Source organism: Dermacentor silvarum, chromosome 7, assembly GCF_013339745.2.
Source record: "Dermacentor silvarum isolate Dsil-2018 chromosome 7, BIME_Dsil_1.4, whole genome shotgun sequence".
Classification (NCBI taxonomy): Eukaryota; Metazoa; Arthropoda; class Arachnida; order Ixodida; family Ixodidae; genus Dermacentor; species Dermacentor silvarum.
In genome coordinates, this window is record NC_051160.1 from 55,786,946 (window position 1) to 55,813,841 (window position 26,896).

At 47.3% G+C, this 26,896-nt stretch overlaps 2 long non-coding RNA genes across 2 annotated transcripts in view; both read left to right on the forward strand.

Annotated features, from left to right (window-relative positions):
- LOC119459524 (uncharacterized) overlaps positions 1-26,896 on the forward strand; it is a 160,995-nt gene that overhangs the window by 25,826 nt on the left and 108,273 nt on the right. The gene's annotated exons all lie outside the window — the stretch shown is intronic.
- LOC119459525 (uncharacterized) overlaps positions 23,030-26,896 on the forward strand; it is an 11,673-nt gene continuing 7,806 nt past the window's right edge. Inside the window, exon 1 of the long non-coding RNA XR_007467852.1 lies at positions 23,030-23,122. This is a non-coding gene — a long non-coding RNA (uncharacterized LOC119459525). The remainder of the gene's footprint in view (positions 23,123-26,896) is intronic.

Consider the following 26,896-nt stretch of genomic DNA (forward strand, 5'->3'; position numbering starts at 1 on the left):
AGAAGGGACGTAAGGGGAGAAGCAAGCTGTGCGAAATTCTTGATAAATTGGCGGAAATACGAGCAAAGGCCCAAGAAACTTCGGAGGTCTTTCACCGTCTTTGGTTGCTGAAAGTTACGAACCACGGCAACCTTTTGTTGATCTGGTCGTATTCCCTGGTTGTCGACCAGAAAGCCCAGTACAAGAGCTTCACGCTCACCGAAGTGACGCTTCTTGGAATTTAAAATAAGGCCAGCTCGTCGTATGCAGTCAAGCACGATCGATAAGCGGAGATTATGCTCTTTAAACATCGTGCCATAAATGGTCACGTCATCTAGATAGCACATACAAATTTCCCATGTGAGTCCGCGGAGCACTGTATCCATAAACCTCTCGAATGTCGCTGGAGCGTTGCACAAGCCGAAAGGCATAACGTTGAACTCAAAGAGGCCGTCGGGTGTTACGAAGGCTGTCTTCTCCTTGTCCAAGGGGTGCATGGGAATTTGCCAGTACCCTGACCGCAAGTCAACGCAAGAAAAATGTGACGCGGAGTGCAGACAGTCGACGGCGTCATCTATACGTGGCAGTGGGTACACGTCTTTTTTTGTGACGGCGTTGAGACGGCGGTAGTCCACGCAAAACCGCCACGAGTTGTCCTTCTTTTTGACGAGAATTACCGGAGCTGCCCACGGACTGCATGATTCTTGTATGACTCCTTTCCGCAACATATCTTGCACCTGCTCGGCGATGATTTTCCTCTCTGAAGGCGAAACGCGGTAAGGCTTCTGATGAATTGGCGACGCTTGCCCGGTATTGATTCGATGTTGCGTACGAGACGGCGGCAGCGTGTTGGTTGATCTTTGGTCTTGCGCAAAATCAAACACTGAAGCGTAACTTGCCAGCACCTCTTGAAAGAGGCGCCGCTCAGCAGAAGGCAGCGACTTGTTGATCATGCGCTCAAAGTCAAGGGAATAATCAGGGTAAGAATCAGGATGGGATTTCGCTCTGGCAGACGGCAGTTCCACGGTTTGGACAGTCATCGTAGTTTCTTCGTCAAAGCTTGCCAGTTTAAGTCCTGCCGGCAAAGATATCGGTTCTGTCAAGACATTTACGGTCCACAAGTGGGTAGAGCCGTCGACGGCGAGCACGAGGCAACGAGGCACTACCACATTTTTCTTGAGCGTGTTGTTGAAATTAGGCTCGACTAAACCATAGCAGGATCCCGTACGAGGACTAGAAGAGTGTACGGGTACGAACATTGCTGTCCGTGGGGGCACACAAACATATTTCGACACCGAGAAAACGTCCGAGGTATCATTAAGTAATTCGGCCACGGGAGTACGCACGGCGCTGCGCAGAGAAATGGTGCCACTACCACAATCCAAAGTCGCCCCACATTCACGCAAGAAATCAATACCTAGGATAACGTCATGGGTAGCGCGTGCGAGCACAGTAAGTTCAGTCCTAAACTTTTGAATACCTATGGTGATCGATACGCAACAAACACCAATTGGACGCAACATTTCTCCACCAACACCGCGAAAGGTAGCGTTCCGGTCCCAAGCAAACAAAACTTTTTGTCCAAGACGATTCTTGAAAGCCAGACTCATTATCGAGACTGCTGCCCCGGTATCAACTAACGCTACCGTACTCACATTGTCTACATAAACACACACTTTGTTCTTTAACATAACTACACAAGGGGGTCTTGATGAAGGTGATCGTACTGCGGCCTCGCCCCCATCGGTCGCACCAGCTAGTTTCCCAGCGGTGGCGGTGACTGAGAGCGACGACGCGGGGACGGAGATCGCTGTTGTCGCGTCGGTGGCGGGGTAAGGCTGCGGTCGGACATCGGGGAGTCAGCTCGTGTCGCGCGTTCCTGTTGCCGTCGTTGAAAGGAACTGGGGAACGACCACGGCTCGACTGCGGACGTAGGAGGGGTGTAGGCATTAAATCGCGGAGCTCGCTGCTGGCGGTGAGGGCAGTACCTAGCGATGTGTCCAGGTAGACCACAGTGGTAGCAAGTGCGGGAGTCGCGATTTGTCGACCCCGTTGAGAACGGGCTGGCTGGTTGGTTGTAAACGGGAGAAGGAGCCCGAGTAGGAAATCTTTCTGGTGGAAGTGGCCTACGTCCCTGGTTTCCGAGAGGGCGCATGTTCCTGCTTTCACATCACTCGGTATAGGGCACACGAGGTTCCGGATAACTCTGGCGAGACCAAGATGTCTGTGGTGCATGAGAGCGCTGGTCAAAGGCGCATTGATGACACTCATGAGCTGGGTCGGCAACGCGAAGCAGAGCAAGCTCTTCTTTGACGACTTGCCGTATTACCGAGGAGATGTCATCAGATGGGACTGTCAAACTTGCAACAGTGGTTACATTGTCTAAGCGCCCAAATTTTATTAAAATTCTCCGCATTTTAAGGCTTCAAACGTCCGACAGTGCTGTCTTAGGTCGGAAGGGGTTCTGAGGTCTTCTTTCGTTATCAGAAAATTATAAACATCTTCTGCGATTCCTTTCAGGAGACGCCCCACTTTATCCTCATCAGACATTGTCGCACTCACTATTCTGCATAATTTTAAAACAGCCTCAATGTAAGTTGTGCATGTCTCGCCAGGTAATTGAGCCCTGCGTGAAAGCGACTGCTCAGCCTTCTTTTTTTAGACATCGAGTCACCAAAGCTCTTCTTAAATTCGTCGACGAAATCGTCCCAGGTTGGCAACACGCTCTCATGGTTATCGAACCAGAGAAGTGCGGTCCCGGCAAGAAAGAATACCACGTTCTCGAGCTGCTTCGTAGTACTCCAGCGGTTGTGGCGACTTACTCTTTGGTAGTGCTTCAACCAGTCCTCCACGTCTTCATCCGGCTTCCCCGAAAAGGTGCTTGGATGTCGCTCCGGTGTCGCGTAGCCAGCCTGGCCTGTGTGAGGGTCTTGGGGCTCACCGCCGATGGCGCCTTCTCTTGAATCTTCCATGTCCGCTGCCTGTGGTGGCAAGCCAGCCAAGCGTCTGCTCCGTCGCGAAGTCGGTAGAGCTGCGTAGTCGTCCAGGGCGATGTACCCAGCACCTCCACCAAATTGTTACGAAGGTATGGGTTTATTTACAGGTGATGATAGTGAGAACACATGAAGGGAGCAGCCAAAGGCGAAAACCAGTCCGGTGCGATCAACCGCCCAGTTCAAGCACGCGCTCCACGCCACCTCTTTGTCTTCTTCTAACCTCCGCGCATTGCCGCTACAATATATATATATATATATATATATATATATATATATATATATATATATATATATAACACTTCATTTCCGTAATAAAAATCAGCTGCGAGTGAGCGCCCGTCCAGTGCTTTATCCTGTCTCTGCTGCCTTTTGGAGCTGTAAAGTTTCAGTGTCAGTCGTAGAGTACACTGTACTAATTTTTTGCTCGAATGCTGGGCAAACAAGACAGGTTTAAATTTTAGCATTCACGCTGAGCACTGTGCCTGTAACTCGCTGGGGTTCAAAAGTTGAAAGGTTGAGGAAGGCGGGGGGGGGGGGGGGGGGGGAGGGCGGGCTTACTCAGGCTACTTTGTCACCATGCGACACCGTAGTACACGTTTTAGTATAACGAAAGCTGAAGCGCGCTTAATATTTTATTGGTTTCTTGAGAACCTGTAGATGGCAGAACTTCCAAGGCTAGGCTTCACAAGCCAGCACGCCGCTTACACATCAGTATAATTGACGAAACAATATTTTAAAAACGTTGCTGGGAAATATCGCGTACTATTGCCATATAACGCTTTCGACACTTGCTCAAACAATTTTTTAACAACTGTAATTGATCCTCACGCGCTTACCTTGACATCCTAATTTGCCATAGTAACCCCCCCCCCCCTACCCCTCCCCTCCATTTTCGCTAAGTTTAATTTCAGTGGCATTTGTACGCTTAAAAAAGATCCTGTCAGTTACTAACGAAAAACTAGTAACCGCATGTCTCAAAGTTGACTATGATTCTAGTGATGTCCGTTAGTAACGGTGCAGGTAGTTGTACTACTACCAAATGAGGGTGTAGCATGCGACTAGCACAAACAGTCACAGGCATTATTTATTTCTTTATTCATACTTCACAGGCCACGAAGAAATAAGGCCCCGAAATAGAAATAAGGACAGAAATAATAAACCAGAGTAAAGGTACAACAGACGCGGTGTAAGGCAAATACACAAAAGGAATACAAAGTAGATTCAAAAGGGCGTAAAAATGACATATTAAGACAGTGATATATATAAAAAAAAAACGAACGTGAAAATGGCAAAAAGTGTTAACCCAGTACAATTGAAACAGTAGTACAAAATAAAGCACCATTTAGAGCAACTGAAAGAGTAGTACTACAAAAAGCAGCAATTATGGCAAAACTAAAGCGATAAATGCTGGCAGAGGTGTTTTTTGAGCTCTCCAGGGTGCGAAAAAGAGATTAAGTTGTCAGGAAGATCATTCCAGAGCCTAATTACTTTGGGAATGCAGATGAGTTGAATGATTGAGTTTTTTCATATATGCGGTGAAAGCAAAGATGATTATGTAAGCACCGTGAAGATCGAGGAGGTGATTCCAGAGGCAAAAATGAAGTGTGGGTGTCAACATATTTATGAAACAGCCGGCAGATCCCACGCCCTGTGGGAATAAATGTTATGCGAAGCAGAGTGCGGGGAGCCTACGAAGTTAACGAAACGACCATAAGGGCACCGAGAAATAGGCGGCTCTTTCATTACCTACTTGACACGCATGTCATGAAATGCATGCGAGTCCTCAGGAGTTCCTTTAGCTACACCTAAGAGACCTTAAGGCGAAAGCCGTAGTCATGTTCATGACTATGACTTCGACCATCAACCTTTAGCCTTTTCCTTCCCTTAGTACCACATCCGAACCCATTACATTGGTTTTTGAGTGTTAATCTTTTTCGTTGAGTCATTGTCATTTTCACTCAGTGATGGTCATGAATATGACTTCTACCATCATCATTTAGTGTTTCCTTCAATTAGTGCCCGCGTCCGAACCCATTCCAGTGGTTTTTGAGTGTAAATAATTTTTTGCTGAGTCATTGTCAGTTTTACTGAGTCATGCTCATGACTATGACTTCTACCAGCATCCTTTAGTGCTTCCTTCACTTAGTACCGAGGTGGGAACCCATTTCAGTGGCTTTTCAGTGTTGATCTTTTTTCGCTAAGTCATCGTCATTTTTGCTAAGTCATGCTGATGACTATGACTTCTACCAGCATCTTTTAGTGTTTCGTTCACTGAGTACCCATGTCCGAACCCATTTCAGTGGTTTTTGAATGTTAATATTTTTTGCTGAGTCATTGTCATTTTTGCTGAGTCGTGCTCATGACTATGATTTCTACCAGCATCCTTTAGTGTTTCCTGCACTTAGTACCCGCGTCCGAACCAATTTCAGTGGTTTTTGAGTCTTTTTCGCTAGGTCATTGTCAAGACCTACATGACACGTATGTGATGACCTATCACTTATGTTCCTCATACACTCCTCTCATACTATGCCAATTTTGGTACCTACGAAGTTAACGATACGACCATGAGAGCACCAAGACGTAGACGGCTGTTTCATGACCTATATGACACGCATGTCATGATATTATTGTTATGACATATCATTTATGTTCGTCATATACTCCTGTCATAGTATGCCAATTGTGGTACAGTCCAAGTTAATGAAACGACCATGAGAGCACAAAGACGTAGGCAGCTGGATAGACAGATAGATGATAGATAGACAGATAGATAGATAGATAAAAAGACAGATACTGTCAAAGTAGCAAATATTCGCGAAGAAACGCTTTGCATTTAATAAACACAAAAATTAAATAGATTGACTATTTTCGAGTATCTGTATACCATCAAGGTTTCTTTAGTTGGGAGGCGCTGGCAGGGGACTTTAATTGTTCGAAATGAACCAGGCAGCTCTGTTTTGAATGGACTCAGGAATTTCAATGGGAGATGTTTGATGCGGAGACCAAATAGATGAGACGAATTCCAACTGTGGATGAATAAATGTTAGAAATGCTAGTTTTCTAACGGAGCTAGGCGAGTTTCGCAGGTTTCGGCGTATGAACCTATTATATATCAGCGTTTTGACAAGCGAGCGAAGACGAGGAGAGCAATATGGCACGACCAAGGACTCTGAGCTCATGACCGGGCAGCCTGCCTTGTAGCGTTCTAAAATGCAATAAAAGGCACTTTACAATACTGGCGACGACGGAACGAGAACCCGCGAAGCAAGTTTTCCTGGAGACTATGCCTAAAGGCAAGATACCAGAATTTGTGCCCGGCACCAACTGGTCATCGTGGATAGAGCGCCTGGTGCTCTACTATGAAGCCAAACACATCGTCGAATCTTCCAAGAAGTGAGCGGTTCTACTCACGCTGTTCGGTGAGCAGACCTACGAGACGCTGAATGCCCTGGTTGCACTACGAAATCCTTCTGAGGTGGATTTGGTGGACATCATCAAGTTACTGAGCTAGAATTTCGACACCCGGCCTCCCGAGTTACTTGGACGATATCGCTTCCAGAAACGAGACCATCTCGCAAATGAATCGCTCAAAGACTATGTGCCAGCTCTGCAAACTTTGGCAAAGGACTGAAACTTTGGCACTGCAGACTCAACGACGGTGGGTCTGCATACGACGGGCGGCAGTAAGAAGGTCCTGTCTCAACCAGGGAAAACATGGCTTCCTTTGGAAGTTATGCTACGAGACAGATTGGAAACCACGATTAATGCGGGGTCCTCCTCAACTGATCATAGGCACCACTGTGGCTCACAGGTTGTGCTGTTTTGCCGCTGAGTACATTTCGCGGAATGAATTGCCGTTCACGGGAGCCCCATTCCAATGAGCACAGAATGCGAACACGTAAGTTACTGTGCATTCAGTGCACGGTAAAAAAAGGCAAAAACTTGCACTAGGCCGCTCAAAGATCAAGACACAGCGAAGCTGCTCAATTGATTTCGAGCGGCTAGCCTCCAACGTGTTAGGCGTCGGCAAGCAACAGCGTTCTCGGCACTGTGTCAACCTTGGTTAACCTGCCTGTGTTTGTGGCATGCCAGGAACGCTGTTTCTTGCCGACGCCGAACGCGTTGGCGACATTTCGCGTGACTAGTGCTGGACGCCTCGGCGCCTACGAGCAACAGCGTTCCTGGCATGCCACAAATGCAGGAAGGCTAACCAAGGTTGGCACGGTGCCAAGAATTCTGTTGCTTGCGATGCCGAACGCGTTGGAGGCTAGCCGCACCATATCAATCGGCCAGCTTCGTTGTGTCTTGAGCTTTGCGCGGCCTAGTGCAAGCTTTGGTGGTGGTGGTGGTGAATAACTTTTATTTGGTCCTGCAGTGTGTAACGCGATCGGGCCTAGATCTCTCCCGTTGGGACAGTGATGATGATGATTTATTGGCATCCCCTTTGAAATGGGGCGGCGACAAATAGTCACTAGCCTGCTTGATTTTGAAGTTGAAGTTGAATTTATTTTCATCAGTAGTAAAAAATAACACGTGATCAGGTATAATCAGGTAATCAGTTATACTATACATGTTCTTTATCTAGCATTTTTGTATACCTCTTTATAACCTTTTTATTTTTTTTCAAAAATTTACTTTGTACCGCTACCTACGATTTTAAGAGATCATGTCGTATCAATCTTTTCCCTGCTTTTTTCCCACCAGTACTCTAACCGTCTCTTGCTTGTCTCTACGGCTGATTTGTTGATGTTTCCTTTCACTTTAAACCCAAGTGCTTCTGGGAGTGGCACGTTACCTACGGTTCTCACTGGGTGGACCCCGTCGCATTCCATTAGGATGTGCTGAGTGGTCTCTGGATCTTTACTGGAGCATACACATGTCTCATCTAGTTCCGAATATTTGCTCTGGTATGTTTTGTTCCTTAGGCAACCGGATGGAGCCTCAAATAGCAAGGTACTGCCCCTTGTGTTATTGTACAGATTTTACCTTCTAATTTCTTTCTTGTCATTCTTGTACATCTCCGTGGTCCTTTTTGTTTCCATTCTTTGCATCCAATTCACGGTCTCTATTTCTCGCACTTTCTTTATGATGACTCCTGGTTGTCTACTTACAATTTCGATTATCCTGTACGTGGTTGCTAACTTCCTTGACCTCTTCCTCCATTCTCTGTCCACGCCTTTCATGTACAAATACTCGTGCACTTTAACCGCCCATTTATTTTCATCCATGTTCCTGAGCCTTTCTTCAAAACTAATTTTGCTCTGTGCTTCTCTGACCTCAAAAGAGGCCCAACCCATGTCACCCTGCACTGCCTCATTTGTGGTATTACCGTTGCCTCCCAAAGCCAACCAGCCTACTGATCTTTGGTTAGCTTCCAACCCCGACAAGATATCAAATTTTAAGCATAGAAAGGAATTTGCGAACGTTAGCACTGGTACCATTACTCCTTGCCAGACTGCTTTCCGGTGAGATTTTGCCTCAGCGCCGCCTCACGGGCCTGCTGACAGCCCAAAGCTGGTCGTCAAGGCTGGAGCTGCGCAGAGCGGCGGTCCACCTTGACGGAAGAGTCTCGGGTGCAGTGACTGTCTTATTGCCTATAATCTCCTATAACATATGATTTATCGTGGCCGGGGCCGATTTGCAGATCTCGCATATATTTATAGTTTATACCTCTGGGAAGATCTTGTTTAACTGGACTGGGCTGGGGTAAGAATTCGTCTGTAGCTGGCGCCAAGCGACTGCCTGCGCCCTGTCAAGCTTGGCGTGAGGTTGTGGAAGCGTTCTTCTGGAGCTAGAATACATTTTGCTGATATCATTGTATCTAGTCATACAGTCTCACTTAGCTCGTCTTCCCCGGTCGGTGTTGCCCGAATTCACGCGGTCGCGTGAGACTGTGCACTACCTCGTTGAGGTTGGGGGGTGTTTAATTTGGGGGGTGTTTCCCTGCACACATTACCTCCGAGGTAATGTGTGCAGGGAACCATACGAGAGTACTGTGGTCTTTGGGTCTATCTAAGTCCGTGATAATGTTGTACGCTGTAGCAGATATCCTGCCTTTGGCAAAATTACGGATAGTTAGAGTCACTGAGCACGACTTGAGCGTTCTCGTCAGGCGTACTTGAGTAGGCGTTTTTGACCTGAGCGTGAGTGTCTGTGACTACCACGGAAAAGGCCTGTCGATTTGGGTATGCAGCAGCGTTGACGAACCGCACTTTGTTCCCCTTGCCATAAGAGCGCATCAGGGCCGTTGCTCTGGCGTTCCTTCGACCTTGGTTGTATTCTGGGTGGACATTTCTTGGTATATTCTGGACCCGGATGCTGTCCCGGACATGACGCGGGAGCTGTAATTTCGGGCCATGCTGGGTGTGATAAGTTATTCCTAGTTTGGTGAGAATACTTCGTCGCGCTTCGGTGATAGTGAGGCGCTCCATTTGAGATATTCTCTGGGCCTCCGCAATTTCCTCCAGGGTATTGTGCACCCCCAGTTGCAACAATAGGTCCGTACTCGCGGAGTCGGGTAGACCCAGTGCTGCCTTATAGACTTTCCGTATAAGGGCGTTGATCTTGTTTCGTTCTGGCATGGTCCAGGTACGGAAGCTTGCCAGATACGCAATGTGGCTGATCACAAAAGATTGTATGAGGTGGATGATGCTTTCCTCCCTCATCCCAGTTCTTTTGTTCGTGATTCTTCTGATTAGGCGCATGGCATTGGACACCTTAGAGGTTAATTTACCGGCGGTTTCCCCGTTGATACCATTCCTCTCTATAATCATTCCGAGCATTTTAATCCTATTGACTTTTGGAATGAGTCCTCCGTCTTGCGTACGTAGTTCGATTTCTTCGTAGCTTCTGCAGCGGTTGTATCTCTTCGGTGGACCACCTTTAAGGGTAGGACGATATAGGAGTAGTTCCGATTTGCTGGGTGACCAACGGAGACTCGTGTCTTTGAGGTAGTCCTCGACTTTGGTTATTGCTTCGTGTAGTCGAGTTTCTATCTGACCGTCGCTGCCCTTCATTGTCCATATGGTGATGTTGTCCACGTAGATGGAGTGCTTGATTACGTCAACTTCTTGGAGTTTCGGTGGAAGGCCCAGCATGACGAGGTTGAAGGGCATTAGGTAGATGACAGAACCTTGGGGAGTCCCCTCACTGGTCAGCGTCCGCTCTTCTGTTTCGATGTCGCCCGCCACTAAGGTAGCCTTGCGGTTGGTCAGGAAGTCCCTTACATAATTGTAGGACCTCTCGCCTAGGTTTAGGTTTTGTGTCTGGACGAGGATAGCTGCGTCCTTGATGATGTCAAAAGCCATTTCCAGGTCCAGGCCGAGGATGGCTTTTTTGTTTCTGGATGTGTCGTCTAAGACTTGGTTCTTGATCTGGAGTATAGCGTCCTGCATTGACAGATGAGCCTGGAAGCCGATCATGATGTGTGGATAGGCTCCGGTGTCTTCAAAGTGATTATTAATGCGGTTGAGGAATGCATGTTCCATTACCTTGCCGACGCATGGTGTGAGATATCGGTGGTAGGTTGTTGAGGCTAGTTAGTTTGGCTGGCTTGGGGATAAGGATCACCTTGGGTGTTTTCCATTGTGGAGAGATGCTGTCCCTGGTCCAGCTTTCGTTAATGTAGCTTATCAGCTTGGTGATCGAGCTGTGGTCGAGGTTCCTTAGTATTTGGTGAATGCTTTGTCGGGACCGGGGGCCGACTTCCCGTCAAGGTAGTGTAAGGCTTTCCTGATTTCCGCATCACTGAACTCGTCGTCTAGCTGAGGATTATCCCTCCCCGCGTAATCAATGTGGTGGGTCGTCGGGCGTTGCAGGAGGTACTTGTCCCTGAGGGTTTCTGCCACCGCGCGCCTGCCGGCTGTCGCCATTTCGCTATGAAGGAGTTTCTGGGGGTTATCCTTCTGGTAAGATTTGCTTTGAGTGTCATCGAGGAGGTAACTGAGGAGTTTCCACGTCTGGCCATTGGGGAGATGATCATCAGCGGCATTGCATACTTCGCCCCATTGATGGCGACTGAGAGTACGACAATGACCCTCTATTTTCCTGTTAATAGCAGCAACTTTTTTGCGTTATCTGCGGTTGTGCCGCTGTGCCTTCCATCTGTTCTGTAGAGATGACTTTGCCTGAATGAGATGTGCGAGCCGGCTCTACATTTTTCCCTATGCTATTTCGGTGACGGTGGTCTGTGCTACCTCCCTTGCGTCAGCGATGACCTCTTCATCCATGATTCTATGTCAGTGATTTGTTCCTCCTTTATATTAGTCTCTCTGTGTTTTCGGAATTTTTCCCAATCCGTCCACACAAACTTCTTCGGCGGCGGGGGGATTCCGGGTAGCGAAGGTATTATTTCAACGATTGCGTGATCGCTGCCTAGATCATCTGTTGTATTGCGCCACTTGGTTCTTTGTATGTTCTTTGCCAAAGATAGGTCAGGCGTGGTGTCCATGGAGACTGAGTTTCCCGTTCTGGTTGGGATTCTTGGGTGAGTTATGATTACAAGACCTAGTTCTCGTATGCCTTGCCATAGCCGTTTGCCCTTGGCCCTATCATAGCCATATTCACATGTGGTACTTGGAGTATTGAAGTCTCCACCAATTACTATCGGATTTTGGCCCGCAAGGCCCATAGCTCTATTGAACAGGGAGAGAAAACTCTTCCGCATGTTTGAAGGGTTGCTATATAGATGAAGGATAGATAGGCTGCAACACCGCCTTTGATCGGGGATAATTTCCACTAGAATGTGGTCTAGTTTGACGTTCTTAATTTCATAGGTTACCGCTACCAATCCCTTATTTATCAGAATGGTAACCCCCCTGTCATTTAACTGTGGGGGGGGGGCACATTTCCCGATACCCGGGGATCAAAACGGACGTCCCCACCGTTTCTTGCAGTGCTATTATGTCAGGATTAATTTGCGCGGTTCGTACATATTGTTGAAAGACTGGGTTTTTCTTGACTAAACCTCTGCAGCTGCATTGCCAAATTGTGAGATATTTATGTGCAAGCAAATGAAAAGAAAAAGGGGCCATGATCGGTAAGCAAATGGGAAAAGATGGGCTTAGGTGTGCCCTGCGTCGGTTCCCCCATCATGACCTCGGCGTGTGGATGCAGTGCGACATGCAGGTGTTGGCTTAGCATGGGTGTAACACCTGCCTTCCATTCCTCAATATTTGCTGCCCTGACGGTTAACTCGATGATGGCAGCGCGAACGCTGCCTATTGCCTTTTGAATTTCTATTAGTCTGTCCTTTATTTCTGATCTAACTTGCGCTCTCTTGTCATTCTGCGATTGTATCGCTCTTTGTGGCTGGTGGCCAGTTGTCCATATCTGCTCCGATCACTGGCTCACTAACTGGCCTGTCTGGGACTCTGGTTCGATCTTGTCTAAGCTCTTGGATTTCTTATGCCAGTTGTTGAACGAGTTCCTCAAGTCTAGCATTCTCGCGTTGCATTTCTAGCAGCCTTTCATTATCGCAACTATTTTGACCGGTAATAACGAGACTCCGTTTCGGCTCCCCCTTGACCCCATCTGCCCAGCTCGCGTTGGCTGTTGTACCATCTTGGCGTGGCCTGGGGCGCTATAACGTAAAATGATTCCAAACTGTTTTGATTCCAAACTCCTGACGTCAAATTTATGTAACGACCGACGCAAGCATCGGGCGGTGACCCGCAGCGTTGTCTGAACAACCCAATCAAGCACTCTCCTCGTTTATAGGAGGTCACCTTTGTTCGCTTTCAAAAGCAGTAACATTGTCTACACTCAGCGGTTTTTCTTATCTTATTGGCTGGCAGGAGGCGAGGAGCACGCTCTAGTGGAGAGGGCTTCGATGGGGCCGAGCCAGCACAATGAAAATAGATAACCGCATGAAGAGGGTGGTGCCGGCTTCTCCGATTGGTCCGCTTCGCCTTACTTAGCTTGCGATGGCTGGTCGAAAATCGCGGCGGCGTGCAACGGAAGGATAAGAATGCTGCTAAAACGGTTCCGCATCAAGGGAACAGCGATGTCGTATGCATGCCGAAAGGGCGCGATAACGTTTTACTGCCACGCAGGAAGGTTTATCATGCGCAAATAAATACATGCTCACCGGCAGGTGCGAGTAGCGAGGGCCTGAGCGATCGGTGGGCAGCCATCTTCTATTTCTTTCGGAACGGGGCAGTCTGTGGCTATTCAGAAAAGGTTTCAGTTTTGTTCGGCAAATTAATGCATTTTTTCGCGTACACGTCAATTTGACGTGGTGAGTTTTCGTGGTTTTGTGAGGTCGCGTGACAGACAGGCGAAGTGGGCGTAGCCAGAAAACATTGGACCAATATCAGAGGGCTAATGGTGAAAAGGCTTCGAATCAGGGATGATTATTTTTCTTTTGTGCGGTTTAATCATGCATAATCAGTATTTACACGTTATATCAGATAGGGTGCTATCGCGGTTTTTGTGACGTCGCGTGACAGACAGGCGAAGTTGGGAGTGGCCCGAAAATGCTTTGGCCAATCGTGGAGGATGATTGCAGAAATTGGAATCAAACAGTTTGGAATTATTTTACGTTATAGCGCCCCTGGACCTGGATCTTGATCGCCTTTGGTTGGTGGTCAAGCTGCGCGACCATGATCATCCCTTGGATCGCCCCCTGGATCGCCTCCTGGACCTGCTCCTGGATGTGGACCTGGATGCGGACCTGCATGCGGACCGGGATTTTGGCCTCCGGGATTTCATATCTTTGGATCCTTGGGTTGAATGGATGGTGGTTTCTATGGTTGCCAGCTCCATGTCCTGCGCCTGTCTTCGCTCCAGTCTTCTCTTCCTGACGATATACAGCGTCTTGAAGCGCGCTCGACACACCTTGTCCGCCGTTGGGGCGCGTTCCCCCGCACAGACTGCCACGACGGGTACATTCGTGTTCTTGACTTCGGTTCCGAGTTCCACAGCCACGACACATCTTGTCGTGCGGAGTGGGACAAACGTCCATTCGGTGTCCCAGTCTTCCACACTGGTACCAGACATCGATCTGTTTCCTGTATAGGGTGCAGCGTAGGAGAGTTGCTCCGTATCGCACCAGCGTTGTGACTCGTAGGCCGTAGAAGGCTACCATGACTGTGGTCGTGTTGCTTAACCTCTTCGTTGCCAGGGTCGTGGGATTCCATGAGTTTGCAACCTTCTCATCGATCGTTCTTACGTCGTCTTCTAGAGGGATGCCTCGGATCACCCCCTTGGTCGTGAGGTTTGCTGCCGTTTCGTAGGATTTGACTTCCTACATCTGGCCGCCGACACGGAAGCTCTTCATTCGTAGATATTTGTCCACGTTGTTTGCGCTGGGCATACTAATCACGATAATGTTTTGTTGTAGATTCGGGCAACTGGTGTCCGCCGCACGATCTTCCTTGGGGATTCCCGTGGCTTGGACGATGGCTGCCGTGATGGCCGGTCCTCAGATCTCGGGCGAATCACCACCTTAGTGTCGCCCGTGGGGAGATGTGGCATCTTTCCGGCTCTTAGAATTCTTTGCTTAGCACCTTTGGGCGTTCCGCACGGGTCAGATGTGAGCGATCCACTGGGCAGGGCAGACCCGCTCTCGTATTTGGTATTAACAGTCTTATTCGTTGGTGCCCGCCGGGATTTGGCTGTTCGCCACCCCGCATCTTCAGTTAAATCCTCGGGATCGACATCTTTCCCCTCAAATTGAATTTCCATTTGGTTAAATTCAGGACGCCGACGCAGGGCTGCACGACTGCGAAACGCAGGAACGCGCCGTGCCTCTCCGCAGCTGTCGCGAAGGCCTGTGCTCACCTGTTGGCGCGAGCGTCCAGGCTTAGCTCGGCGGCCTCTCGGCGCTGGCGGAAAAGTCCTCCTAAAATGATGAAAAAGGGGCGCCCACCTCTAAAAAAGGTATCCACGTGTTCCTGGAGACTAAGCCGTTTTGCTGATGATAAACGTTGGGTGGCTGGTATCCAAAGAAACGCTGCAGAACATTAGAAAAGACGGAGCCGATGTGAACACGCCCGCACACCTCAGCGACCACAGAGCCACTCCTAGTGCAAGCTTTCGCCTTGTTTTTTTCTCCTGGCTCAGCGCGGCGCGGAGAGAAGAGAGGTGGGAATCGGGAAGGGAGGGAGCTAGCGAGGAGGCGACCGCGTGCGCATGCGCAGCGCCGCCCTCCTCCGCCCTCCTGGTTGCCATGGCTACGGGGCGGCAGTTTCTTGATACGAACCACGAAGCACAAATTACAGCTGCCTTAAACAGCTTCGCTGTTAAAACTCCCCGTGGATTAGAGTTAACCACGTGCGTTTTGCTATACGGTCTTTCATAGCCACTGTGTTACACTGGGACGTTAGCCACATAAGCGTTGCTGTAGGCGACGTACACAACATTCAGTGACATAGTAGGAAATCATACAAAAAATTCTTGGGGCCGCAACATTCATATGGGGACGAATTACCAGCGAAGCTGTTTAGGCTGCATACATTATGAAATCATACATCTCTTTTTCATAATGCACGACACTAAGCCGACACAAGCGGCGCCGCGGTCACCGCACCTCCCATGCATCTGCCGTAACCACTGCTCCAGCCACGCCGGCGCCTCCGACGCGCATGACGTTATTACCACAGAAGCGCAGGCCACGTGCACAGGCGTGGTCGCCACACTCTTTCCCCTTCTCATTATTCGTCAAACAGGATTTCAAACAAATAAAGCGCATGAAGGCCAACTTGCTACACAAAGGGCACTTTCTTACACATTAAAAATATGCAAACGCCACGAAGCCGGACAGAACCAAGATAACGTTTTTGTCGTCGCTTGGAGATACTCAGATTATTTCTTGCATTCCTCCTAATTACACAATTAGTCTTAAATAATGATCAACTTCTCAAATATTATAATTAGATGAAAAGTGTCAATGAGAAAATTGTAGAGCAACATGAAATCTCCCGATACAGGTTTTTGTTGCTCAATACGTTCTACATAAAAGTGTTTTTCCGAGCGTGAAAGAAGCCGGCGGAATACACGCAAAGCACCTCGAGCGGCCAGTCGTGGGGCAATTTTTCTTGCATTTGCATGCTTCTTTCACGCTCGAAAAAAAAAAACTCTTTTAACACGATGGCGTTAACAGCGTTTCTTTCTGGGGAATCGGCCCACGCATTCCTGGGGGATCGGCCGACGCATTCCTGTCCACGTGATACGTGATACGGACGTAAGCCGGCCAGGGTACCCGCCCGGCAACGCATGCGGGGGATGCATATACAGGGGCTAGAGATAAACAGCTTTCGCTGTAAAACGTAAGGGGCCAACGGATTAGCGCCCGTCCCCGTGTCTTCTTATTTCTGTGTCTCCTTTAAACGTTCGCGCCTTACATACAAAATGACGCTGCACCAACTATCGATGACGCAGCACCAACTCAAGTCGATTAGCCCCCCAAAAAACAGTATGTGTGACGGTAACCCGAAAGAAAGAAGCTATCAAATATGATTACAGCATTAAAAGCACTAGGCTTCAAAAAGTGAATGAACAAAAACATTTAGGTGTCACGATTGCTTCAAACCTCAGATGGGATGCGCATATTTCCAAATATTACTTCAGGTGCTCTACGCAAGCTCTACGGAGGCATCTTCGCAGATGCCTCCGGCTGGAGCCTCAATTTACCAAGCTTCTAGCTTATACTACCTATGTTAGACCGGTATTAGAGTACGCTAACACAATATGGTTTCCTTATACCGTCACTAAGATAAAAAAAAAACTTGAAAATGTACAGAGGAAGGCTGCAAGATTCATCTCCAACAAATATAAGCGCACTGATTCTCCCACAAAAAGGTTAACAAGCTCTGGCCTCCAAACACTGGTGATTGGAGCAAAACAAGCGCGCCTGAAATTTATTTTTCGGCTACTTCACAACTATTATAAAATTGATACATAATTGTATATTTTTCCATCAGAATCCCGCGTAACCCGGCAGAAACATTCACACACACTGAGAGAGTACTCTTACCACAATGACACTTTCAAGCACTCTTTTTTTCCCACTTGCTATCAGGGAATATAATTGTTTAGATCCCTCGGTTACTAATTCGAACTCATTATCAGAGTTTGCCTGAAAATAGCAAATATCATCTGTTAATACTGTATCACTCTCAGCCCCAGAACATTGCAACATAATTGGAAGGATATTAGTGGCCAAGTGCTTACTACAGAGTGTTTTCAGGTTTGCTGTTATTTGCCAGTGTGCCACTTCATTTCATGTATAATTTCTGTTATCTGTTGCTGTTGGTTACGTTGTGTTATCTGAGGACAAAAATGTGTGCTTTGTATTTTATTTCTATTATAGGTGTGTATAAGCTACATGTGGTACAAGTGTGTTGTTCATAGAAGTTCTGCTCGGTATTCATTCCCAATTATCATTATTCAAACTTATTTGGCTACCTTTTACTCTTATACTTTTGTGATGACTGTCACACTGTCACATTGAATTCCTATTTCTGTTTTGCCGGGTGGTGCTGATGCATTAGTCTACCTGCAGGTACAATCTGTACGTCCACTTGCTATGGTCTCGGAAAGAGACTGGCAGTATTGAAAATAAATAAATAAATATATCTATTCGTTAGACAATCAAATGACTTGCTTGCCATTCATAACATGTAATTAGATCCCGTGTATTGATGATTGAAAACCTTGAAATGTGTACTATAAGTGGCTGATTCCTGCGTCTACAGGGGGCATTGATGATTCACCGCGGCTGAGGCCTAAGACTAACCCCCGTATTCAGAAATGCAACTTCGCTTCAAGTCCGTGCTTGACTTGAGTTAAGTGACGCCTATTGTGAACGCGCCGAAGCAAACGCAATGAGTGTCCAGGGCATGTTCAGGCCAGGCGTCCTTTAAATCAATTCAAGCATGGGCTTGAAGCTAAGGTGCGTTTCAGATTACGGCGGTAAGTATTATCATGGAAAATATGCTCACGTGGACCAAGCTCAAGCCTAACGTTTCAGATACCGGTATCTTAAAAAAGATTATGTAACTTCATTGCTAGAGTATACATGCATCACGCAGAGCTGCATTCGCTTATGGGATGTCTTTGTTTAAATTGTCTACTCTATTAGGCATGTCATATATGCATCGAAGAAAATATGAATGAAATCAAACGGGTATGTAATACGTAGCTTGGCACGTAGAAGTCATTATTCTTTGGAACAAACCCTGTTCGTGGCGTATGCTTTTTTGTGATTATCCTACATGCTCCCGCAGAATTCAGCTCGCGACCATTACTGGCACTGTTTACTGATTTAAGAAATTGCTGGGCATGACATGCGCATGCTAACCTTAATATGTCTGCACCCTAATCTAATAGGCAGGAAACGCTAAGCGGTTCACAACGGTCAGACACTTCGTCGCGCTTGATTTTTTTCGTCTACGCATAACCTCTCACTAAAGAGGCATAATTCTACGCTAGCTGCTATTCACTTTAGTTAATCATCAGCAACACATTTTATGACCCACAAAGTTGTCTGTTTTTCCATGCAGTTGCTTAGTCTGGAAGAAGATCTCGTTATGGTGGGCGTGTCAACCTCAATATTTGACCAAAAGACTTTGAAATGCTTTATGTCCCGGCGGGTTGAACCTGTTCATTACAACTTCCACCGCCTGGTGACTTACGAAAAATTAGTAGCGGTAAGTGCATATGAGTCTTATTAAAACTATTTCTTCAGGTTTTATTTCAAGCAGGAGCAAATCTGCTCGTTGAAAGCTGTCTTTGAGCCCCTTAATTGAAAAGTCGGGCAGCGTACGAAACACAACAGAGAAAAAGAGTCCACTCTAGTTGTGTTGCGTCTGTGAGCTGCTGCCCTTTTCAAGCTGATCGGACAGGAACCCGATTGCCAACTTTACTGAATTTGGTTTCTCTGAGCTGTAACGGCCGACTCTCTAGGCTGGGAACACGATGTTCTATATACGATCCATGGCACTCACGTATATGCAATGTCCTACGTTTTCGGGTAAAACCCTATATTCATTCCCCATTTTTTCACCCTGAAGCAAATTTCCTAAAATCGTCATCCAAAAACAGAGAACCGAATACCTACCTCAAAAATTCACAGTCCAGCAACGGGATTATCCGCGTGAGCCAAACCCCACCCTAGACGAAACCTTCAGCACGGCCGAAATCAGAACGGCGCTGCACGGACTCAACGGCAAATCGGCGCCGGCGCCAGACAGAATCACAAATAAATCCTTAGGAAACCTAACGACAAGTGCATCCATAAGCTAACCGAGTTCATCAACGGTTGCTGGAAAGAAGGCAAAATTCCCACTCCAATGGAAGACATTCAAGGTCATCCTCATTCCCAAACGCGGAAAGCCCCCGAGCCTCGAAAACAAAAGACCGATCTCGCTGACGTCTTGCGTCTGGAAGGTCATGGAACACCTCTTCCTCAACCACATAAACGCACACTTCGAGGAGACACGCATATCCACACACCATGATTGGTTTCCGCGCTCACCTCTCCACACAGGACGCAATGCTATAGCTCAAGGAACAGATCCTAGACGACCAAACCCGGGGCACCAAGGCGATCCTCGGCCTCGATCTAGAAAAAGCGTTCGACAACGTGGCGCACTCCGCCATCCTAGACCAAATCTCAAACCTGAACCTAGGCGTCCGAGCATACAACTACGTCAGGACCTCCTCACGGACAGAAAAACCGCGCTTATTGCCGGAGACATGGAAACGGAAGAACTGAACATGGGCAGTGAGGGAACGCCGCAGGGCTCGGTCATATTTCCCCGGCTCTTCAACCTCGTGATGCTTGACCTCCCGCGGAAGCTACAAGAAGTGCACGGCGTCCACCACACCATCTGCACGGATGACATCACGATCTGGATCAGTAACGGAAGTGACGGCCAAATAGAGATCAAACTCAAAGAATCCGTCCGCAAGGTAGAGCAGTTCCTCGTGGGGACGGGCCTACGATTATCCCCGGGAAAGTCGGAGCTCCTGCTATATCGTCCCACCCTCAAGGGCAGACCGCCCAAGGGATACGGCGGACCGACACAACACAAAGAAATCAAAATCCATACACAGGAAGGGATCGAAATCCCAAAGGTACGCAAGATCAAGGTACTAGGCATGCTCATCGAGATGAACGGAGTTAATGGTGAGACTGTCAACAAACTAACGACCAAGGTCAACAACGCCATGAGCCTAATCCGGCGGATCACAAACAGAAGAAATGGCATGAGAGAGGAAAGCGCCATCAGGCTCTACCACTCTTTCGCCATCAGCCATATTGCCTACGTGGCGGCCTTTCACAACTGGTCAACTAGCGAAAGAAACAAGATTAACGTGCTCATCCGAAGAACATTCAAGATTGCCCTCAGCCTTCCGGACGCCGCCAGTACGGAGCTCCTCCTCGAGCTAGGACTGCACAACACGCTCGAAGAAATCGCCGAAGCACAACGCATATCTCAGCTCGAAAGACTCACAGAGACCGACACGAGCCGATACATCCTCAATCGACTGGGAATCACGTACCACAAACAACACGAACACTAAGCGCAAATACCCAAGGGAATCCGAGAAACCATACACGTTGCAGCCATCCCCCGGAACGTCCACCCTGACTTCAACAAAGGTCGCAGACTAGCAAGAGCCAAAATCCTCCTCCGATCGTACGGAAGGGAAACCGACGCGCGCTTCGTTGACGCCGCGGAACACCCCGATGGCAGGCCCTTCACTGTAGCAGTAATAGACGCCAACTCCAAAACCGATAACGCGTGTAGCGTCGAAACCCAACATCTAGAGGAAGCCGAAGACGTAGCCATTGCCGTGGCCCTCTCGAATCCGGACTGCAACACCGTCCTGAGCGACTCCCAGGCGGCGGTGAGAAACTTTGCCAAAGGACGCATTTCCCCTAAATCCATCAACATTCTTAAGAGAATACGCACCCCCACCCGAGTCGCATCGTATGGTTCTCCGCCCACGTCAACACGGGCGACCAGGCACCCCTGAACCTGAACGAGGTAGCCCACCGCAGAGCGCGAGAGCTGACGGACCGCGCCCGGCCGGCCTCTTGGGAAGACCCCCGAACCGAACGAGACATACTGACCACATACAACGTCATTACAAAGATGTACCAACAAGCCAGAAGAGCATTCCCACCACCACACACAGACCTAAACAGGGCACAAGCAGTGGCCCTACGTCAACTGCAAACAAAAACCTTCCCGAACCCGTTTCACATCAAACGGATATTCCCCGCTGTACACCAAGAAGACACGTGCAAGATATGCGAACAGCAAACAGCTACACTCAAACACTTGAGTGTAGGTGTTTCCTGGCTATGGGAATGTAACGCCCAACACAAGAACGAATTAAACTCCGAGACGCTATCGCTGAGGTGGGCCGCTGCTCTGCGCAGCTCCGACCTTGGCGACCAACTCTGGGCTGTCCAGCAGGCCCGCTGAGGCGGCGCTGAGACAAGATGTCGACGTCCCGTCGTGGGAGACCTAAATCCGGGTCGTCAAAACTGCAGGACAACGCAACAAACTTATTACCATCCATCCATGCGCGTAGCGTTCGCTAAAACTCGCCTAGCGATGACGTCACTGCGCACAGCTGCACTTCGACTCACCTTGCGATAGCCAATCGGTAGCCAATCAATAGCTAATCGAAAATCGGTGAATAATAAATAAAATCCGGGAAATGCTGGGGATGACTTGGTAGTGCCTAGCCTAGCCCAAATACGTGGCCAATACCCTGCAGTAGCCAATCGATAGCCAATCAATAGGTAATCGATAAGCAATAAATATTCAATAAATTCCGAAAAATACTCTGGGGATGACTTCGTAGTACTTAGCCTAGCCCAAATACGTGGCCAATACCTTGCGATAGGAAGGTATTGGAAATATCAATAGGGAATATCAATAGGAAATAAATTATAGATCAACAATCAATAAATTCCGGAAAAGCATAGCCCGTAAGGCCTGGACCAGCCAGGTGCCGATCAGCTTCGCTGTTTCTTGAGCCTTGCGCCACTAGTGCAAGCTATGCTATTTTTTTTCGTAGACTGCTATAAAAGATTTCAAAAGCTGGAAGTAAATCGCGTGTTCTCTTATTGTCTGTCTTTTTCAGGGTCAGTGGCGAAAAATGTAAGTGCTTTTATCATTTCATGACTGATATTCATGACCCGATCGGTATATGTACAACTCCTACACGATAATGTAGGAGTTGTGCATGTAGATAATGTAGGCGTTGCCAAAAAATAATGCTGCTTTTTTCATTCGACGTGATATCATTTGTGTATGTGTGTGTGTGTGTGTGTGTGTGTGTGTGTGTGTGTGTGTGTGTGTGTGTGTGTGTGTGTGTGTGTGTGTGTGTGTGTGTGTGTGTGTGTGTAGGGGGGAGCGGGCGCTTTTCGTTCATAGGTGCAGTTTCCCCTTGGACGGCTGTCTTTGCTGATATGACCGACATCACGTTCGGCTCTCATCTGCTCTTACGAAGAATTTCAGCATAAGAACACGCGCCGTGGAGCCAAATGGAAAAACGTTCGTGTATTATATTTACGAACACGGTAAATAAACCTAAGTGGTCAAAATTAATCAGGTTTTCACCTTAATATGGCGTGTCTCCTAATAATATCGTGATTTTGGCACGTAGAACCCCAGCACTAAACTTGTTTTAAGCAGAACCTTATTGTGAATGCTGGCCCTGATGTTTTACGTACAAGCGCACTCCACAAATTTGTCAGATTATATCGGAGAAAGAAAAGTCAGCAAATTATAATTTCATTTAATCACTCATCTGTCCTGACAGGTGAGTGTTGCATATAGAGGGGTCATAAACATCCTGAACCGCTAGGAAGCAGCATTTGAAAAATAAATACTTTTCTTAAAACAACAAAAGAGCAAGGTTCACATGAATTTTTGTTGCGTTTTTTTATCCCACACGCTGCAACCGTAGTCAGGGCATTGATATTTTCAGCAATAGCACACACTTAATTTTACCGCATCAAAGTAGGGAAAAGCTCAAAAGTACTCAAGGACCTGCAGCAATGCAGGTACGTGTAGTGTAGTAAATCTGTACGATGTTTAACCTATACCATGGCTGTTTCAGGCAGTTTGACCTAAGGATGGCCACGGAATACTATGGAGAAAGAATCTTAGCCGAAGAAGGTGAGGTTTCAGAGAATTTTCACCACAACACCTCTGAACGTACACAATTAAGTTATCTGTACGGTCATTAATTGCGAAATACGAAGACTGGCAATGTGATCGGCTCCTAAAGCAACAGAAAATGCAGGAATTGAAAAACAAGTAACCATAATCACGAGGGGCGTTCGTAAAATCCGTACTACCGGTACCATAATAGAAAGCGACCCATTGCCCGTGCACCAACTAACTCTCCCTATGGACGCTGGCTAAATTGTTTTAATGTCTCCCCCCCACCTTAGCGGTTTTCCCTGTACATAAAATACAACTTTTATATTCCGCTAAAGCTGAACAGACGTCCGTTCACTTTCATGCATCCCGCGTTGACCTGTTCCAAGTTTATGGTGCATAGAGTACAAACTTTACGAATACCCCCCGTATTTGAACATACTTACCTTAGTATTATACCCGCCGGGGTGGCTCAGTCAGCTAAGGCGTTGTGCTGCTGAGCACGAGATCGCGGGATCGAATCCCGGCCGCGGAGGCCGCATTTCGATGGAGGCGAAATCCAAAAACGGTCGTGTGCTTGCGTTGTAGTGCACGTTAAAGAACCCCAGGTGGTCAAAATTATTCCGGAGCCCTCCACTACGGCGTGCCTCATAATCAGAACTGGTTTTGGCACGTAAAACCCTAGAAAGAAGAACCTTAGTATTGTATTATAAAACCACCTATAACTTCGTATATGTCATTAAAAGTTGCCTTGCAGCTTTAACGGTTGAGGAACTAATGAGAGCCGGCTCAAAGCAATGTATTGTGAAGCACCATCGCGTGTAAATACCGCGAAGAGCTCAAAGGTGGCATCAGTACACGGCACTACATTTAGCAAAATACTTTAGCATATTTAGATGCAAACTATTATTAGGCATAGATTGAGAACAGCGACAGCTCAGAGTAAAGGTCCAAAAGCACCCATAAAAGATTTCGAAATAAAATATTTAGGAGCTTCTGTAGTATTCACGAAGACAGCTGAAAATTGTTGGTAACATTGAGAAAGCTTTCCGCAGGCGATCGCAGCACCCGTCCGATCTATAAAGAGCCACTCTAAATTTGGTGATAATTACAGGCTTTACTATATTTCATCATACACCATTTAAAGGTCTCGCTGTTTTAGTTACACAAGGTCTGCTCGGTTCCTGCGTATTTTCATTATGATATTTTTTTGCTCGTCTGCTTGTGAGGCTCGCTTGAGGATCACTTTCAGGTTCCAACTCGACGAGCGCAGATGAGCGAGCGGACAACTTTCTGTGGCGATGAAGGGAAAACTCCAGAGGTGAAAAGTCCAGAACCAAGATCACTCATGGAAAAAAAGTGCGACACTCTCATTCGCGTTACCTTAAGCTCTGAAAAAGAAAGCATAAACATCTTGTTTTTTTACAACCGCAGGTTAGAGATAGAATACACCACTGCGCGGGGAATGTTACTTATTGTTCTGCCTTTATCTTCCGCCTTTCGGAAAATGCGAAACCATTGCACCTACGTTAATTAAGTATCCGTTACAAGAAGCCGAAAGCGCTGTCAAGTGCAACCCGGCTACTTTGTACAGTAACACATGCATACCTACAAGCTCTCCCAAAATGTTTCTAAAGTTTAAAATTGGGGCTCATCTTACGATTTTACGAATATTACGTCAAGCTTTACGAAAAATGTGTTCACAAAGAGGCTTCGCTCATCGGTCCCATACCGTTGGAAGTTTTAGGATGCTGGAAGAGATGCGAGAGGGTGCTTGCTTCAAGCAAATTCGCATTTTACACGTAAGGTAATGAAGCAGGCGAAATTGGCAGCATGAAAGTCGCTGAAAAAAGTAACTGGGGTTTAAAAACAATGCGTATGAACCGTAAAAGTTCGTATGAAACCCTGAATAGTCATGGTTGCAGGAAAAGCTCTTCAAAGAATTCTTCATACTCCTTTCTCCACGCTGTCTGGTTATTACAAATTGCAAAATTCACAGGTTGGCAGGTACGCACTTGGGAAGAAGCTCTGCCCTCGTAGATTTTACTTCATTACCACAGGATGTTGTCCGCGAGTATAACATAGCAATAACACGCGTTGGTGAGCCTGTTGGTACATGACTTCGAAAGCGTATTTCTGTTTAGTGCCGTTCTTAGCGCTGTTTGCTTTTAAACAATTCTGTGGTGATTTAGCTGTAGTTGGTAGAGAAATGCGGTAGCATTACGTTCCACCTCTGTGACGTCCCAGATTCTTGCTTTAGACCGCGTTGACCACATTGCAAAAGTGTTGTTCGGGAGTTCACTCCACACACGTCCTGCCTCTTCAAGGAGCGAAGTGTAATTGACGGTGGTTCGAAGCAGACCACTTTCAGTTGCACTATATTTGCACTACATACATACATACATACATACATACATACATACATACATACATACATAGATACATACATACATACATACGTACGTACGTACATACATACGTACATCCATCCATACATACATACATACATACATACATACATACATACATACATACATACATACATACATACACACACACACATACATACATAGGGGTGTGCTGGTCTGGGCTGGTTGGTACATCATTAGTAAGGGAACAAACAGCGCTAGGACGGGACGAAGTGAGTAGACCGACAAGGCGCTGAACTAACAACCACTGGTTTATTGCTGTGAAAGCAATACATACACACACACACATACATACATACATGCATGCATACATACATACATACATACATACATACAAACATACGTCTTCACGTACATACACATACATCGGGCATGCACACATACACACTCTTCTAAGCTCTTCCATCAGCTCTCTACCATGTCACCGGCTTCCCACACGGCACACACCTAAGCTGTTTCCACTTTGACACTCCTAATGCTAAAACATTATTAATACCGCAGCTGACTCCGCGATCTGTGCACGTGACGTGTGTCTGGGCAGGAGAAGACAGAAACACAGCGTCGTCATCGCTGCGGATTGGTTTCTGCTGCTGGCAAGATTCGACCAACAGTGCGCTCCCTCTGGCTTCTCTCTATGCACGCCTGCTGGTAGTAAATGACGTTTTAATAGGCGGGGTCACAGGGCAGCGCAAATAAAAGCCTGGAAAGCCTATGCCACAGTTGCTGCTTTCCGAACTTCTTGTTCCCAGGCCGTGCATTCTACAGCATCTCTGGAAGTGCGCACGGTACTATAGGCCGTGCAGAATGAGGCGCCGAAATTTAGGTGTCGCTGATTGCCGAAGTGTTTAGGCATCGGGGGCATGCGGCATTTGCATGGCTTGGAATTCGTCGCGTTTCATGCTTCATGTTCAGATGTATTTTTCATACTAGTTTTCCTTTATTCTGACGTGCCGTCTGGTCAATCCGGGCAACAACTACGGCTTGTGAGCGTAAGCAATCAAAGATGAAAAATTTCTTTACAAGATACGGCCACTTACAAAAGAAGACCTCTTTTCCTTGTCTGGTGAAACGGGTACTCGTACCTGTGAACCATTTGTGATGAATAAAACAAAATTAAGGTAGCTAAGCAGACAGGTACCAAAGGCAAGAAAAATACAGCATAATGTTACCGTGCAAAGTGAATACCAGAGGGAGCTGAGTCGCGAAAAGAAGAGTAGAATGAAGTTAATTCTTCCTGTGTTAGCGTGGGACGATGTAGTCTTATGAAAAACAAATACGCAGTCACTTGCTTCCGGGTTGCTCATTTTTTTACGTGTCAGAAGTGGGGCAGTGGAACCACGATAAAGCTTCAGGGTCGCGA